The 17,143-nt window shown below is 36.0% G+C and overlaps 1 protein-coding gene and 5 non-coding genes across 14 annotated transcripts in view; 3 read left to right on the top strand and 3 right to left on the bottom strand.

The window, feature by feature from the left end:
• The window catches only part of LOC149679606 (uncharacterized), a 142,138-nt gene that overhangs the window by 111,148 nt on the left and 13,847 nt on the right, over positions 1 to 17,143 (bottom strand). The window lies entirely within an intron of this gene.
• Positions 2,284 to 2,473, top strand: LOC149679626 (U2 spliceosomal RNA). The gene has a single exon (XR_016365950.1). It is a non-coding gene; the product is annotated as a U2 spliceosomal RNA (small nuclear RNA).
• On the top strand, positions 3,570 to 3,760 carry LOC149679627 (U2 spliceosomal RNA). The gene has a single exon (XR_016365963.1). It is a non-coding gene; the product is annotated as a U2 spliceosomal RNA (small nuclear RNA).
• LOC149679628 (U2 spliceosomal RNA) lies at positions 4,497 to 4,686 on the bottom strand. The gene has a single exon (XR_016365960.1). It is a non-coding gene; the product is annotated as a U2 spliceosomal RNA (small nuclear RNA).
• LOC149679629 (U2 spliceosomal RNA) lies at positions 5,835 to 6,024 on the top strand. The gene has a single exon (XR_016365977.1). It is a non-coding gene; the product is annotated as a U2 spliceosomal RNA (small nuclear RNA).
• On the bottom strand, positions 8,810 to 8,999 carry LOC149679630 (U2 spliceosomal RNA). The gene has a single exon (XR_016365961.1). It is a non-coding gene; the product is annotated as a U2 spliceosomal RNA (small nuclear RNA).

Raw genomic sequence — 17,143 nt, forward strand, 5'->3', positions numbered from 1 at the left:
GTTTGAGACAAAAAAACAACCATTGTTATATAAAACTAAATCCAAGAAATCCCCATCGCGAGTTATACGTTGGTATATAAAGAAAACGTTCAACTTCGATTTACAAAATCGACAAAAGTTAAGGGGAGAAAAACGGGACTTTGAGGGTATTTTGGGTTTACTGAGAGAAAAAGATTGTAGATATCTTTAAAAGAAAAAGTCTCGTGAAAACTGAAAAATCCACATTGTTATTAAAGGGAATGAGAAGCGCCGTTTGAAAAACCTCTGATTTATATAACAAAAGATAGAATTAATTTCTGTGAATTCAAAAATATCAAGCTTTTAATTCTCCGATTTCTGGTTATTTGGCAATATGCATTTGAAAATGCTTCATATGAAATTATTTGAAATCCACTTTTTATGAAAGGCTAAAACGTTTCCCGTACTCCGACGTCACGGATATTTTTTCACGTGAGATGGTGCCACTCTCTCCGCCATGGATAAAGAATGCGCGTAAGGAAATTAGTTTTCACGCTATAGGATAGGCAACTCCTAGCTTTGCGCGTGCTGACAACAGATGTTGTAACAGAGTATATACAGAATAAGCTGTCGTTCGAGGTAGGGAGTTGCCTATCCTGTAGAGTGAAAACAAATTTCCTCACGCGCATTCTTTATCCATGCTCTCCGCTATCAGACACAGAGTTTAGACTGGCAAGAAGCTCGAGACGCGTATAGGATTTCCGTGCTAATTTTTCCTCACGTCATAGTGATGTCATCAAACGGGCGAACAAGCTCGACAAGACAAAATTATTGATACATCGAAACTGAGTTTTCGTGATTTTTCAATGTATTTTAAAAATAGAAACTTCGGTTCAATTATATTTTGAAAGTAGAGACTTGAAAGTTGAAAGTGTAACATAATACCACTTTCGTGGTAAAATATGATATGAAATTGTAAATCCACATTTTTATTAAAGTAAACATATTTGAAAGGCTAATTATTATATTTTTCGAATCTATAAGCTTATAAGCTTACGTGCGTGTGCTTATAAGCACACGCACGTAAAATTTTATAAAATTCTGACCAGGGGGATTTAATTATAAGGAAAAGAAAACGAATAAAACAAGTCACGTAAATAAAATTTCCGTATTAGCTAGGTGTGGTTGGAGGTGAGGAGGGCGTGTTAGTTAATAAATTACTGGTTACTCTCTGATAAATTTAGTGAATTACCGGTTATTTCCAGCGGTATTTAGTGGATTACAGGATATTTCCAGCGGTATTTAGTGAAGTTCCGGTTATTGTTAGCCATATTTAGCGAAGTACCGGTTATTTTCAGCGGTTTTTACTGAAGTACTGGTTATTTTCAGCGGAATTTAGTGGATTGCCGGATATTTCCAGCGGTATTTAGTGAAGTACCGGTTATTTTCAGCGGTTTTTACTGAAGTACTGGTTATTTTCAGATAATTTTAGTGAATTACCGGTTATTTCCAGCGGTATTTAATGGAGCACCGGCTATTTTCAGCGGTATTTAGTGAAGTACCGGTTATTTTCGGCGGTATTTACTGAATTTCTTGTTATTTTAAGATGTATTTAGTGAGGTACCGGCTATTTTCGGCGGTAATTAGCGAAGTGCCAGTTTTCAATGAAATATTGACGGAAAATTACTACATCACACACCTAGTGTTAACTTTATTTTCACGAGGTATGTCCTTTAAAGGCAAATGTTGGAAGGGGTCTGAGGGGGTTAGTGAAGAAAGTAAATCTCATTTTTGATTCGTAGGCGCCCGGAAACGCAAACGTTTCAACGTTTCCTGAGTTTTTTTTTTTTTTTTTTTTTGCATTAAAACATCATTTCCACTAAGGCAGGAGACCCGGAGACCGACCTATAGGATTCCCTGGTAAAGACATTCGAAGTTGTCAGTGAGTGGAATATCGGGTGTTTCAAAAATAGTTATATAGCTACGTTGTGTTTGGATTCCACTTGGCACATGCATGTACAATGTCATAAGCACGATATGCACGTCAATGTTTCGTAAGGTGTCTATCGTAGAGGTTAAAGTGTAAGGGGTTAAAATGAAAAAGTTCAAAGGACAACAATTTCAGAGCTAAAGGTTTAATTTGCTTGCTTAATCAAGATTTAGAACGTTTTGCTTTAAAAAGGCAAGGTTCATTCTGTTCATTGTGGTTTTTATACATACATGTATATTTTTGGACTGGTCCCAAACCGGTATCATTCTCCTATTGCGCTAATTAATTAGAGTTAATTATTGAAATATTTAAGCTTAATTAACCGTGTAATTAGTATCGTTTCTCGGCCTTTTGGCTAAGATCATGTGTAGTATCTGTTCTGATCAGTTTAATATCTGATCGGGTTCCATTGGGACCCTTCGATATTAACTCGATTTTTGGAATAGGGCGAAGTTTAACGGGCTTGCCCGACTTCGCCACGAGTCGACCTGATATTGCACTACATTCAGGAACGGCTCACACCCTCAATAATTAATTCCAAAGTTAAACACGATTACGCTAATTAAAACTCCGTTAACTAAGATAATGAGTGAATTGATAATATAATAAAACATGGCTATTAGCTGGCCACATGCGGGTTTTGTGGGCCGGGCTTAAGAACTTACTATCCGTCAAGACTCTTAATTCTGACATCTTTCTAACTGTGATTTCATTGGTTGGTAGCAGAGAGTGGCCCTACGCACGCGCAAAGTGCAACTAATAATGATTAGTCTATAGCTTTTCCCACAAAATCAGCCTGAATACGTTGAGTGAAAATGGATAGTACGCAATGATTCCTATTAGCTGTATGCATTCTTGGTAGGACTGATATACTGTACAGTTTTTCATTTGAAGTAAGCAAGATAGCTTGTCCATTTAACTGTTACATGTCAACAAAACATTTATTTGCGAAAATACCTAAAATACCTGAAAATGCAAATATTTTAAGGTAATTGCTGTATTATACGATATCAAACTCCGCAACTCAATATATTTATTCCTTATAAATGTGGAGTATTTCGAATAAATCCACGGATATTATATCTTTCATAAGGGACAGGAAAACGGAATTGCTTTAAAGGACTACAAAAAATATGGTATGTAGTACCAGCACAGGTGTATTATAATAATAGTATATCAAGGTCATTCTAAATTTAATTTCAGAACTAATGGTTTAAAGTTATAGTCGCTAGGGGATGGCGTAAAATATTAAGATCTGTATTACGTCACTAGTCATTAATAGACACTGTCAAAATTGGGGATTTCGGGGGGGGGGGTAGGTATAATAGAGGTTGGTGTGTTGACCACCTTTCTGTCTTAAGATGGAAGGAACATTGGTGGGTATGTTTGTCAACAAAGACGTATTTAATTAAGATATGGCTTCAATTTTCAAAGAATAAATAAATTATTTTATGCGCTTTTTCTTTTTCGATTAAAAATTAAAAAAAATAGCCCGAGGTTAAAATAATAATTTAAATTTCTTAAATTTCAAATTGTAAAATAGTTTACTCAATTAATTTATTAATTAATTAATTAGCGTTAATTAATGAAATATTTAAGCTTAATTAACCGTGAAATTAGAATCGCTTCTCGGCCTTTTGGCTAAGATCATGTGTAGTATCTGTTCTGATCAGCTTAATATCTGATCGGGTTCCATCGGGACCCTTCGATATTAACTCGATTTTTTAGAACTGGGCGAAGTTTAACGGGCTTGCCCGACTTCGCCACGAGTCGGCCTGATATTGCACTACATTCAGGATCGGCTCACAATCATTAAATCTAAAATAAATACACTATTCCAATCTGAGCCTTATAACAGAACTGTATTAAGCCTTCCACTGCGCCTCACCAGGCGTCGCTTTACTAGAATCTATAACGTTTCACCTACGTCACTTCATGACAAACTCTCAGTAACCAAGGACAAACTTATGGAACATATCTTATGAAGTTATGCTATCATGACTTGAAAAAAAACTACGGCTTACTTGTCCCCTTAAAACACAAAGTCCATGGTCGTAGGCAACCAGAGTCTACTTTATAAGCTTCGATTTAGGGTTAGGCTTAGTAAAAACTGCCAACTAAGACTGACATCATTCATAGAGAAATTTAAAATGTCAATCTTATTTCCCCCTAACGTTTTGACTCTCGCGACCCTGCTCCTGCTGAAGGAGGGAGCCAGAGTAAACCCTAAGCTCAAAAGGGGATCACGTGGCTAAAATTGGCCAATGAGATTCAAATCCGGTTTTGTACCCTAGGATAAAATAAAAAAAATAGGGGATCAGGCTGGGCATATTTGATTTTGTTAAGCAAGCAACAGTGAAGGAGCCCCTAGTGCAAGTATTAAGGGGGGAGGAAAAGTCTGTATTTTAACTCCCTTATTTTGCACATGTATTTTATAGAACCAGGAATACATACAGCTGCTAGGAACCATTGTGGAGCCATTTTCACTCAATGTATTTAGGCGGGTTTATGGAAACCGTACTGGTGTATATTTTTGAATTAATTACTAAGGGTGTGAGCCGATCCTGAATGTAGTGCAATATCAGGTCGACTCGTGGCGAAGTCGGGCAAGCCCGTTAAACTTCGCCCAGTTCCAAAAATCGAGTTAATATCGAAGGGTCCCAATGGAACCCGATCAGATATTAAGCTGATCAGAACAGATACTACACTTGATCTTAGCCAAAAGGCCGAGAAGCGATACTAATTACACGGCTAATTAAGCTTAAAAATTTAATTAATTAACGCTTACTAATTAACTAAATAAGTAATCTCTTTTCGTCTCTCGAGTTGATAAAATTTTAAAGGAAAAATTCAACTTCAAAATTGTATCGTTCTTAATAATCAAGAATTAACCAAAGGAAAACATGAAATTTTACTTTAAAACGAAAAATGTTTATTTCAACCGTAAGTTTATAAGATATGTGCCATAAGTATGACACTTCCTATATTTAAAAATGCTAGAGACTTAATGAGAACTAGTTCGAGAACAACTACACTCGGTTTTGCAGTCCATCTTCCTATATAGTCCTGGTGAGGCGCTGTCAAAGGCTTAGTAGAGACTAAATAGGAAGATGGACTGAAAAACCGAGTGTAGTCGTTCTCGAACTAGTTCTCAGTAAGTCTCTAGCATTACGAAATATAGATAGTGTCATACTTATGGAACACATCTTATAAACTTATGGTTGCAGTAAACATTTTTCGTTTTAAAGTAAAATTTCATGTTTACTTTTGGTAAATTCATGATTATTAAGAAGGATAAACTTTTTGACGTAGAATTGAAATTTTTATCAACTTGAGATTATCAGCAGCTGTCTATTTTGTAAATCTCGCCGACTTTACAAAAAGAGTTACGAAAGAAGTCGAAAGCCAGAAATTCGCGTTATCTGATTCCGGTATTGTTTTTCGCAACCTTTTCCCGATATTGAAGTGTTCGATAAAAATGGGGGAAAGATCTCAAAAATAAGAAATGAAAAGTTATTGCCACCCGATGCTTTTAGAAAAATATAAAAATCCGACAAGACAAGAGCGTACTGTATACGGTTGCTATTCTATATGTCCTGAAATTTCCGTGGGTGACGGAGAATACTCACTGCGTATCATACGGTCGAGTTCAGAGTTCATTACATGGCCAAGATTTAATAAAACTGGTCAAGAACTTAAACTTAATCGACTCATATTAATGTATCACTTCATACATTTAGTCACTACTTACAGTCTCAGTGCTGCCAGAAACGCCATAAGTTATTTGAGACTAATGTTTTCTATTGTTTGACTAAATCACACTCCTTATTTAGTTAATTAGCGTTAATTAATGAAATATTTAAGCTTAATTAACCTTTTAATTAGTATCGCTTCTCGGCCTTTTGGCTAAGATCATGTGTAGTATCTGTTCTGATCAGCTTAATATCTGATCGGGTTCCATTGGGACCCTTCGATATTAACTCGATTTTTGGAACTGGGCGAAGTTTAACGGGCTTGCCCGACTTCGCCACGAGTCGACCTGATATTGCACTACATTCAGGATCGGCTCACAACAATTAAGTCTAAAATTAATACACTATTCTTACCCCAGGTGGAATAACCCTGAAAACAATTCATAACCCAGGTGCAGTATCCCTGAAAGCAAGTCTCATCCCTGGTCGAATATCCCTGCAGAGTTTGATCGCAAAGCCAATTGATGAAACTAGCGTTTCCAATTAGTTTCTCGAGTTTTTATATAGATATAAATTATCAGTACATTCTTTAAAATAATTAATTAAAATATCTATGGAAATTAATGAGGGCGATCACGAAATTCTCAGGTCATACGGTAGCCAAAAAAAAATAAAAGTTAAAAAACTGCCTTTAAAATGTACTGGTGCAGCAGGAGCTCTATAACTTTGGAGCGAACCAATGTATGTACAGTCTTAGACAAATAAGCTTACAGAAAAGGACAAATCTCAACCAGGGACGGAAATAAGCAAAGAATACGGGACAGTGTTACTGTGTTCGATATTTTTATAAAATGTCCGATAACTTTTTAAGTTGCTTCTACTGGTGTTTCATTTCAAGCATTGACTGAAGGTAAAAACTATTATTCCAATTCCAATAACGGTTACTAATAGTGAAACATAACGTCCTTATGTAACAATTTGGTCTAATGATGTGGCACCCGATCGAGCGGTCTAGAATCGGTTTTTGCTATAGAAACCCCCTAAATACACCGCAAAATTCAGCGACCATAGGGAGTCGTACAGGAATAACAAGAATACTTCTATAATTTCAATAACTACGTGTGTTAGCGTAATGTGACTTAAATGTAACTAAGAGGGAAAGACACAGGGGTAAAACTTTGCCTTCCATCTCGCTTTTGGGCACCTGCTATGTCTCCCCCTTGAATGTCTCGATACATCGAAGACGTTATTAAAGGGTGTTTTAAAAAGGGTGGTACGAGTGCAGTGGGTTCTATGGGCGATTTCGAGTCGAAAATGTTCTATGACATTTTGCCCTAAGGGCCACCGTTTTCAAGTTATGACAGGAAGGTTTTACGTAGAACTTCTTAATTTAATTAGCAGTATTTTAGTTTTGCTACGTAAATTTAACGGATCATCCCTAAAACACTCTAATCTTAACTCGTAGTAAACGGTGATCCTTAAGGCTAAACGTAATAGAACATATTTTACCCCACAAACAGACACTTGTCACTAACATACTAACACACAATCTCCGTTCCCATAAACTAAGTATTGTTAATATAAAACTCGTAGATAAAAACGGATTTTTCAACTTTTTTTCGTTTAAAAAAAAAAGAGGTTTCTTTATCCATCCATTGAAAGTGCAAAAAATGGATCAAAAAGGATGCCTTTTTTAGTTCAAATCAGGCGGAGAAGCCGATTGAAGCAATGTTTGATTTGACTTTAAAAATATATATAAGTTAGGTTTATCAGTATTGAAAACTGACCTGAAATAAAATGATTGAATTGAAAGATAAAAAATCTGATTTTAGATTTTTTTCCTTTTGATATTTCTGTTTTATATTTTATAAAAATATAATTCTATAAAACGTTTTAGGCGTTTTAGTTCTATTAAATTATTAAATGTTTACTAGTTAAAGTTACTAGTTAAAATATTTATTGTAACCACTTTAACCACTTGAGGGTCAATAGTAAATAACATTAATCAAGAAGGAATTTACTATAAGAAGGCCTAAAAAGGCGTCCGGTGCGCGCGTGATAGTCGACAATCACCCCTCATGGGTGGGGGGAGGCTGGAAACCAAGGCGGGACTTAATATTTTATCTTACTCTGTTTTCCACCATCTATCTCTTTTACCTTTTCGTTAAGCCTTGGTTTGGTTTTTGGAACTCACGAAATCATAAGTATAGTACACTTGATTCGATTTAGAAACAATTATAGAACGAACGATTTTCACGTAGAGACACGTATTCAAAATCCATTAAGTTAGGTTCAAAACCTTTAACTAATTTGTTAATGGCAATTAAAAACCATTCCCTAACCGTTTCACCACCGCTGGCAGCCTCCATTTTCTGTTTACTTTGCTCGAGTTTTTTTTTTCTCTATTCGGAATACGTCAATCGCGTCTGTATGACCTATACCCACGGGATCCAATAGGAAAGCGCAGAGCAATGACGGACAAGAAAGGGGTGGGGGCTTACTTGTCCGCTAACACCGGCGTAAATCTAGTGACTTAAGCATTCTTATAGTGTAACCACGCTTGCGATAATTCTAAACTCGCCCCACGTGGCCATAAAAGCCTTGGCTAATACTAAGAATAAACTACACTGGTTCCTTAGGTTCAATCATACTTTTATTAAACTAACCAATTAAATAATAATTAAATGCCAACTTGCATTTATTACAACTAAAGAACTTAGAGTTAAACATAATTACTAATAACGGATGAAGTCCAATACTAGGGCAAAGCCCTTCGCTCGAGCGAACTACTACATCTTAGTAGTGAAGAAATACTGACTTAATAATGATAAGCAGTCGACGCTTATATAGTACGGGGAAAGGTCAGAGGTAACAGAGGGTGTTAATCCTCTATGTAACCTTACACCCCTGGAGTAGAAACTCAGGAGGTTCCCTAAGTACTACGGTAGGTTACAATAGTAAATAAATTCTTGGTAAAGTAGTTTAAATATTACACGACCAACAGTTCTAAAAAAGTTCGATTTACGCAACTTTCCTATTTGCTTTATTTTAAAGTAATTAGATTTAAATTTCAATTTAGATTTTGTTATAGCAGACGATATTTTAATTTCCACCGAAGCTTAGAGTTTAGTATTAGATATTATTGTGTTTAATTTTGAATTAATTATTGAGGGTGTGAGCCGATCCTGAATGTAGTGCAATATCAGGTCGACTCGTGGCGAAGTCGGGCAAGCCCGTTCAACTTCGCCCTATTCCAAAAATCGGGTTAATATCGAAGGGTCCCAATGGAACCCGATCAGATATTAAGCTGATAAGAACAGATACTACACATGATCTTAGCCAAAAGGCCGAGAAGCGATACTAATTACACGGCTAATTAAGCTTAAATATTTCATTAATTAACACTAATTAATTAATTAATTAATTAATTAAATAATAAATCTCATTACGAGAAATTATTACTGGAAACTATAGAAAAGATTTGTTTTAATAATATGAGTAGTCTGGCTGCACTAAGGCCAAAAGTACTGACTGAATAAGAAATTATTTACTGCTCTAATTGCATAATTAATTACTATTTAATATAATATAATCTTAATATATAATTAATGCATTCAGGTTTTATCGATTCCAAAATGGATATTTTTGCCTCAGAGCATAGATGTTCGTCAGAGTAAACATTTTTACAGGCGCCGGTTGAAAATATTTGTGATTTCAAAACCCTGAAAGATTGCTTTACTGCCTAACACATGGGGTAGTATCTACAAATTCTTGAAATTTTTTAATAAAACGGCAATTTAATGATTCAAATTATTAATTTAAGGGGTCATCCGCAAAATACAATAAATACTCTTAACAATCTTAACTTGAAAACAGTGTCCCTTGTGGTAAACAAAATGGAGATAGAAGTATAGAACATTTTCGACTCAAAATCAATTTCCCAAAGTACAAACATCCCCCTTAATTTATGCCACCAGACTTATCAGAAACACCCTGTATAGTTTGATGTATAATTTTTAATATATCCCTAAATAGTATTTTAAACTACCAGAAATCCACGATAATCTCCATTCTCCAATAATGAAAAATATTCTAATCCATTCCCGAATGCATCAAGAGTCGAAATATAATAACAAGAAGTGATATCTAGTTTATTAGGGAGAAGGTATAAATTCGCCACATTTCTAGCTTTATCTCCAGTCCAAACGTAGGTCTGGAGTTAATCCCCGCCTCTAAATTACAACCCGCATCTCATTGGTTCTTGAAAACTCACGTCAGCTCGACGCGAATGACGAAAACTACTAGTATTTTCCGACTGAGGAGAGGCTGCGAAATAGCCCGGCCTCCTTTTACGTCCCCCCTTGTATTTTCAAAGGGGACTGGGACTATGGCTCGCGAATACTTAGGCATCTTATCCCTTCTCTCTAATAAACTAGATATCACTTCTTGATAATAATAAAATAATGAAAGGCAACCTAATTTTAATGTAAGGCGCTGATTGGACGACCAAAAAAACGGAAAAAGAGAAAGCAGACTTGTCGTAGTAATCATCATACTGCGCAAGACCGGAAGGATTTTTTCCAACCCAGTGCCTAATTACTTCCCTGTTACCATAAGTTTATAAGATATGATACATGATAAGTATAACACTTCCTATATTCGTAATGCTATAACATAGAGACTTACAGCTCGAGATAACTAGTTCGAGAACGACAAGCGAGAATTGAAGTACTACATTCAGTGGTTAATTTTGCAGGACTTCCATCTAGGTCCTATTTAGTCTGCATTACTAAGCCTTGGACAACAGCGCCTCACCAGGCGTATGTCGCTTTACCTCGAATCTATGACCTACCTAGGTAACTTCATCACAAGCTTCAATTTGTAACCAGTGACAAACTTATGGAAGAACATATCTTATAAACTTATGCTATTACTTTGAAATGACTAGAGTAAAAAAAAACAGAAAAAGAAGGCCATATAGTTCTTAAAATAATTTAAATCATTTGTTAACTAAAATGCGAACAAACTTCTTTCGAAATGAGACACTTAATCCTAATTATAACGTTAGCAGTCTGATTACGTTCTGTCTGGAACTGAGATTTACTTGGCGATATATTTGACTAATTGGCCAGACTAGGCAAAGGTCACGAGTTAAATTTTCTCAAATATCCGTCGACCGTATACAGGCTGCAATTACCCGACTCGGACTTTTAAAAACTTTACTATGCAAGGGTTTTTCTGAGAAGTCTGCAATAAATACATTAAGAGCAGTATGAAGTCATATCTAAGAGAGCTGCCGCTCTCTCAGAATTAAGGAAGATGTTTGTTCTTTGGGAAATTGATTTTGAGTCGAAAACGTAACTTCTATATCGCCATTTTTCCACAAGGGAGACTGTTTTCGAGTTAAGATTTGATGGGTTTTTAGGGATGACCCCTTAAGTAAATTGGCAATCATTGTCTAAATCAGATTCTTAATTAAATTTAACGGGGTCATCAGTAAAACACTCAAATCATATAACTTGAAAACAGTGGCCGTTGAGTCAAAATGTCATAGAACAATTCAGATTCCCTGACTTATCCGTGACTTTTCCAAAAAATCCCTGACTTTTTCTCAAATTTTCCAAAAATCTCTGACTTTTTCTCAAATTTTCCAAAAATCCTTGACATTTTCTCCAAAGTCCCAGACTTTTCCCACATTGTCCAAAAATCCCTGACTTTTTCCACATTTTTTGAAAATTCCTGTTTCCCACACTTTCCAAAAATCCCCGACTTTTTTCCACATTTTCCAAAAAAATCCCTGACGTTTCCCCACATTTTCCAAAAAAACCCTAACTTTTTCCCACATTTTCCAAAAATCCATGACTTTTTCCCACATTTTCCAGAAAATCCTCGACTTTTTCCCACATTTTCCAGAAAATCCTCGACTTTTTCCCACATTTTCCAAAAATCCCTGACTTATCCAGGTTCCGTACAAACCCTGTGCCACCGTTATACTGGCGACCTTATTACGATTCAATTCAAAACGTTTGAACTCGCGGAAACTTAAGGTAACCTACATTCTCGGGACTAAACTAATTTGCTCAGTGGCGAATATTTTCTTGGTATTTATCGAAAAACTCTTTAAAATTAATGCCTAACTACCAGAATTTGAATAAAACTTTCCTATGAGTCTGATCAGTCTCGTCGTCTGAATTTTTGGGGTTTTAAAGGGAGAGTGAAAAGGAAAAAGCATGTGATTTTCCTTATTATCCATTTTCTACAAATTATAAGACCAATCTGCATAGTGAAACATCCAGAAAATACCCCGGGATGGTTTTAAGATTCAAATTAGATTGAGATTTCATAGATAATTTAAAACTAGCACCTCCGACCAATCACGTAACGCCCTGCCATCTTGTTAACAAAATTCACGTGACGGCCAATATATCTCGCGCTATGATTGAAATATCGCGCGCAATTTTTTATCAAATCACGCGCGCTAAATTTCATTCGACACGGAGCACGTGTCACGTGAATTTTATTAACAAGAAGGCAGATCGTTACGCGATTGGTTGGAGGTGCAAATATCAAATTATCTACGAAATCTATGAAACTAATTAAATCATTCGAAGTCTGTACTTCCTGAATGTTTCACTATATGCAGATAGGTCTTATAATTAATAGAAGAATCGACAAAAAAAAATCAATTGACGTTCCATTTCACCCTCCCTTTAATAGACACAATTTCCTCCCCACCCCCAAGACTTCCTTCCCCCTGTTTGGTTATTTCCTGTTCATTAGGTTCGCTTTTCATTTAATGATGTTTGCCTAAATGAGAAATCGCCAGACATTATAACCGCAATTTCCAGAAGTTTATTAAAACTGATATTAACGATTAATTTCGACCATTCTTAGTATTAAGATTTTTTGGGGCGTTTTAAATACCTTAAAATGTGAATAATTAAGGATAATAACCAAACAAGCTCAATTATTATTATTATTGTAAAATTGAAAAAAAAAATTAGCAATTGGAATGTCTGTGATGACGTCACAAATAAAAATGTGAATAATTAACGATAAAAACCAGAACAAGCTCGATTATTAAATAGCATCAGAAGTAAGATAAGGGACTAGAAGTAAAGTGCTCTAGCATTGGTAATAGATCCTGGCACTAGTGAACAAATTTGAGGATTTTATGCCGCTTCCATCGCGCCTACACCAGAGAAGAAAATTGGTCGAGTTCCAAAAAAATTTCTTACCCCCTTCCCCTCAACTTAAAGAGGCGGAACACGGACGCGGGTGCTTGAATCTAGTTCGGCCGTCTACCGCCGCGAGCGTCTCACGTTTTGGAGGGAAAATTCAGAAACCGCTACCAGAGGGCCAACCGTTGATGTGTTATCAAGAATATTCACTTTCGCCAAGTGAAGAATTTGGTTACCTCGATACTTCTAGTCCCTTATATTACTTCTGATAGAATTAATGATATCCCGGCGGTCATTTAATACCGAGGTTCCAATGAGTTCTTATGAAAAAAAAAACCCCCCACGCTAAGCCTTAGATGGAATAGTGACCCTATTTGCGAGTTGTGACTCTATAAGGCTGCATTTTTCAGGCTTACAGATTTCGAAAGACCGATACGTAACGCTGGTTTCAAATCGTTTGGTTAACCCTTCTTTTCCGAACGCATCTATTTTTGATTACATACTTTTAAATTTGGAGATGTATACTTTTAATCATTTTCCCAATGGATAAAAATCCTTAATTAAAAGCATTAGTTGCCGGGACCCCGACCACGGTACCTAAGATCAGAAGTGTATAATACTTCTCTTCGAGAGAAGTGTACCACCACAAAGCGCCCGGAGTAATTGTAACATGATTCTTCCCAACATCATTTCACATTTATTATAGCAATTAAGGTTACTAAACCGAATCATTCATACGCAATAAATAGTTCCTACTCATCATTACTCTATTAGCGCTGCTTAACTATTTGCTAACCAAGGCGGATGCATGCGCTTGTGGTCATTTTTGTCCCACGTCAAGACAATCAAGGTTTGTTGGTTGATTGATTGCTGAGGATTTAGTAAATACCAAACAGTAATTTTAGAATTCACCCTGGCACGGTGCGATGCCCATCTGAATTAAGTTTGATGAGCGGTGGAGCAAATTAACAAAAAGTGGTATCTCGCCTGGGAAGAATCATGTTACCTAACTAAAGCATTAAGAGGATACAGAGTGTCATCCTTCTTCTATTATCCCCTTCTGCTAAGAGGTAACATGTATATAGTCGGGGTTAGATTTTTGTTACCAACCAGCGTATAGCTCGGAAGTTAGAGCGCTCTACCAAGAAGTGATATCTAGTTTATTAGGAAGAAGGTATAAATTCGCCCCCACATTTATAGCTTTATCTCCAGTCCAAGCGTAGGTCTGGACTCTGGAGTTAATCCCCGCCGCCTCTAAATTACAACCAGCATCTCATTGGTTCTTGAAAACTCACGTCAGCGCGACGCGAATGACGAAAATTTCGTATTGTCAGACTGAGGAGAGGCGAAATAGCCCGGCCTCCTTTTACGTCCCCCCTTGTATGGCGCGCGAATACTTAGCATCTTATAACTTCTCCCTTATAAACTAGATATCACTTCTTGGCTCTACATAGTGGTCTTATAATAATCCTCTTTATTAATAAACAAGCTAATTACCAAAAACCCCAAGAAATTTTATCATTTTTGATAATTATTTTACAATTCTGAAACCTATGATATAAATCCCACAAAGGCCTTTTCAAATCGGTCAAAATTTGTTTACAAAGACCTAAGCAAAGACGAACTTTCCCTTAGGACAAAAAATCTTACATAATTTAATTAAACTTATATTTGTTCTAAAAGTTAACGGTAACTAATTTATTAAGTTATACAACGACAAGTGGCTTTATAATTATGGCAATTAATCAGGACTTTGGTCGAAATGTCAACCAAGGCTGCTACCGCAATCTTCAAATAAAATTCGTTAATAAAACATAGATCAAATTGAAACCCGAATAAAATACAGGGTGTTTCAGATAAATTTTCCATAAATTAAGGGAGTATTTTATAGGGATGACCCCTTAATTAGATTATTAATTAATCATTGTCTAAATCAGTTTCTTAATTAAATTTAAGGGGTCATCCCTAAAATACTATGGACAATCTTAACTTGAAAACAGTGTCCCTTGTTGAGAATAAAATGGCGACAAAAGTACAGAACATTTTCGACTCAAAATCGATTTCCCAAAGAATAAACATACCCCTTAATTTATGCCACCAGACTTATCAGAAACACCCTGTATATTACTAACATAAATTTCGATACTATTTTCGAAACTCAAATGTATACATAATATTTAGGTATAAAACCGCAACGTACATGGACGTAAAGTAAAATGAAAATTTTGGGTTCCAGCTTCAAAACGTCAAAAGTTCATAGAACTAAGTACAAAAAGTCAGTCACTCCAACACTAAAAAAGCTTTGTGCGTTATTTCTTGAGCAGACGATTAAAAACGACTTGATTGGCTTGACTTGGATTGGTCACGCGGTTTTCTCAACCAGTCAATCGTCATTCCTTAAAATGACGACTGTCAAAAGTATAGTTTCTTCCGTGAATCGTCTGTCTTATGCTCCCAAAGATTTCAATTAGCGCATTATCCGCTTTGAGGGTTGGGTTTTTGCCGTGACATGGCATATTCAAAGAGTATACTCTCTTTGGTATACTCTTCTTTTTGTGTCCTGTGAAAAGGCCAGATTTTTTTGGGCGCGGAACATTGAGATTTGGCTCCGCGTTTGGGGGAGTGAATTTTTGGGGGCATATAAAATGAGATGAGACGCGGCCTAAAACAGAGAGCGAGTAGACTGACTTTTTGCACAATGTTCTATGAACTTTTTATAACATTTGTTTCACAGTATAGAACCTTTGACTATGATCAGAAGGGGATAATTGAAGAAGGTTGACACTCTGTATTCTCTTAATAATTTAGTTATGTTTAACATGATTCTTCCCAGGCAAGGGAGCCCTTTTTATTTACTATCCCGCTCATCAAACTTAATTCAGATGGGCATCGCACCGTGCTAGGGTCAATTCTCTACCTGTTTGGTGGTACTAAATCCTCAAAAATCAATTAATCCACAAACCTTGATTGTCTTGACGTGGGACAAAAATGACCACAAGCATTTGCATGCACCTTGGTTAGCAAATAGTTAAGCGCTAATAGAGTAATAATGAGGGGGAACTATTTATCGCGTATATGTGATTCGGTTTAGTAACCTTGCTCCAAATGCCCTGATGTTGGGAAGAATTATTCTGGCACATTTTTCAAAGAGAAGTATTATATACTTCTGGTTACATATATAAAGGTTTCTGCCACATTCCTCTATCCTTCAAAATTAAATGAAACATTTAAAATCACATAAATCTGTGACACGCCTAAACCAAGGCTTAAAATAAAATGAGATTTTTAAAACACACTATGACTGTTTCTTGGCGACATAACAACACCATATTTCTTTAAATACAACATTTAAAATTACATAAATCTGCGCTAAGCCTAAACCAAGGCTTAGAGAGAAAAACAGCATTTATTTGTTATAACGCAATTTCTTAGGACCATAACAACAAAGCTTATATATTTAAAAATAAAAATAACAAAAAAAACATATCATAAAAATTCAGATAATTCTACTCTATTTATAAGACGCCTTGCACATATTTACCATTCTCATAAATATAAATATAAATACATATAGAAAACACCCCGTCAAACATAAGCGAAAATTCAACCGGCAGTAACTTTACTTTCATCTCAAAACAAATTTCACCTTAAGGCTAGTTGAACTACTTTTATCTCTACATAGTATTTACATTAAATATATCTCCGCGTTACCTTCTATTTCTGGTACATTTTACAACTGGAATTGAGGCGACTACACGAAGAAAAAAAATGGAATTCTATTTCTTAAGGTCTTTAACATTTTTTTTCTCTGCAGAACAGTTTGTAGAAAAATAAATTTTGACGGCAAACTTTCAAGATTATGCCAGGAGAAGAAAAGTTCAAAATGTACCTAGCAACCAACCGTTGCTAGGGTTTCCAAAAAATGTACGGTTACTTATGTCTACACTAGCCTAAGATATCCTACGTTACCCCTGGTGTTTTTAAAGGAAAAGATCAGGTGTTAACATAACATTATACCAACCAAGAAGCGATATCTAGTTTATTAGGGAGAAGGTATAAATTCATTCAACCACATTTCCAGTTGTATCTCCAGTCCAAACATATAGTAGGTCCGGACGTAGTTAATCCCCGCCGCCTCTAAATTACAACCAGCATCTCGTTGGTTCTTGAAAACTCACGTCATCGCGACGCGAATGACGAAAATTACGCATTTTCCGACTGAGGAGAGGCGAAATAGCCCGGCCTCCATTTACGTCCCCTCTTGTATTTTGAAAGTGGGACTGGGACTATGGCGCGCGAATACTTAGGCATCTTAAACCTTC

This window comes from Phalangium opilio, unplaced genomic scaffold (assembly GCF_054372755.1).
Source record: "Phalangium opilio isolate 3A_F unplaced genomic scaffold, DU_Popi_V2 ptg000041l_1, whole genome shotgun sequence".
Taxonomy (NCBI): domain Eukaryota; kingdom Metazoa; phylum Arthropoda; class Arachnida; order Opiliones; family Phalangiidae; genus Phalangium; species Phalangium opilio.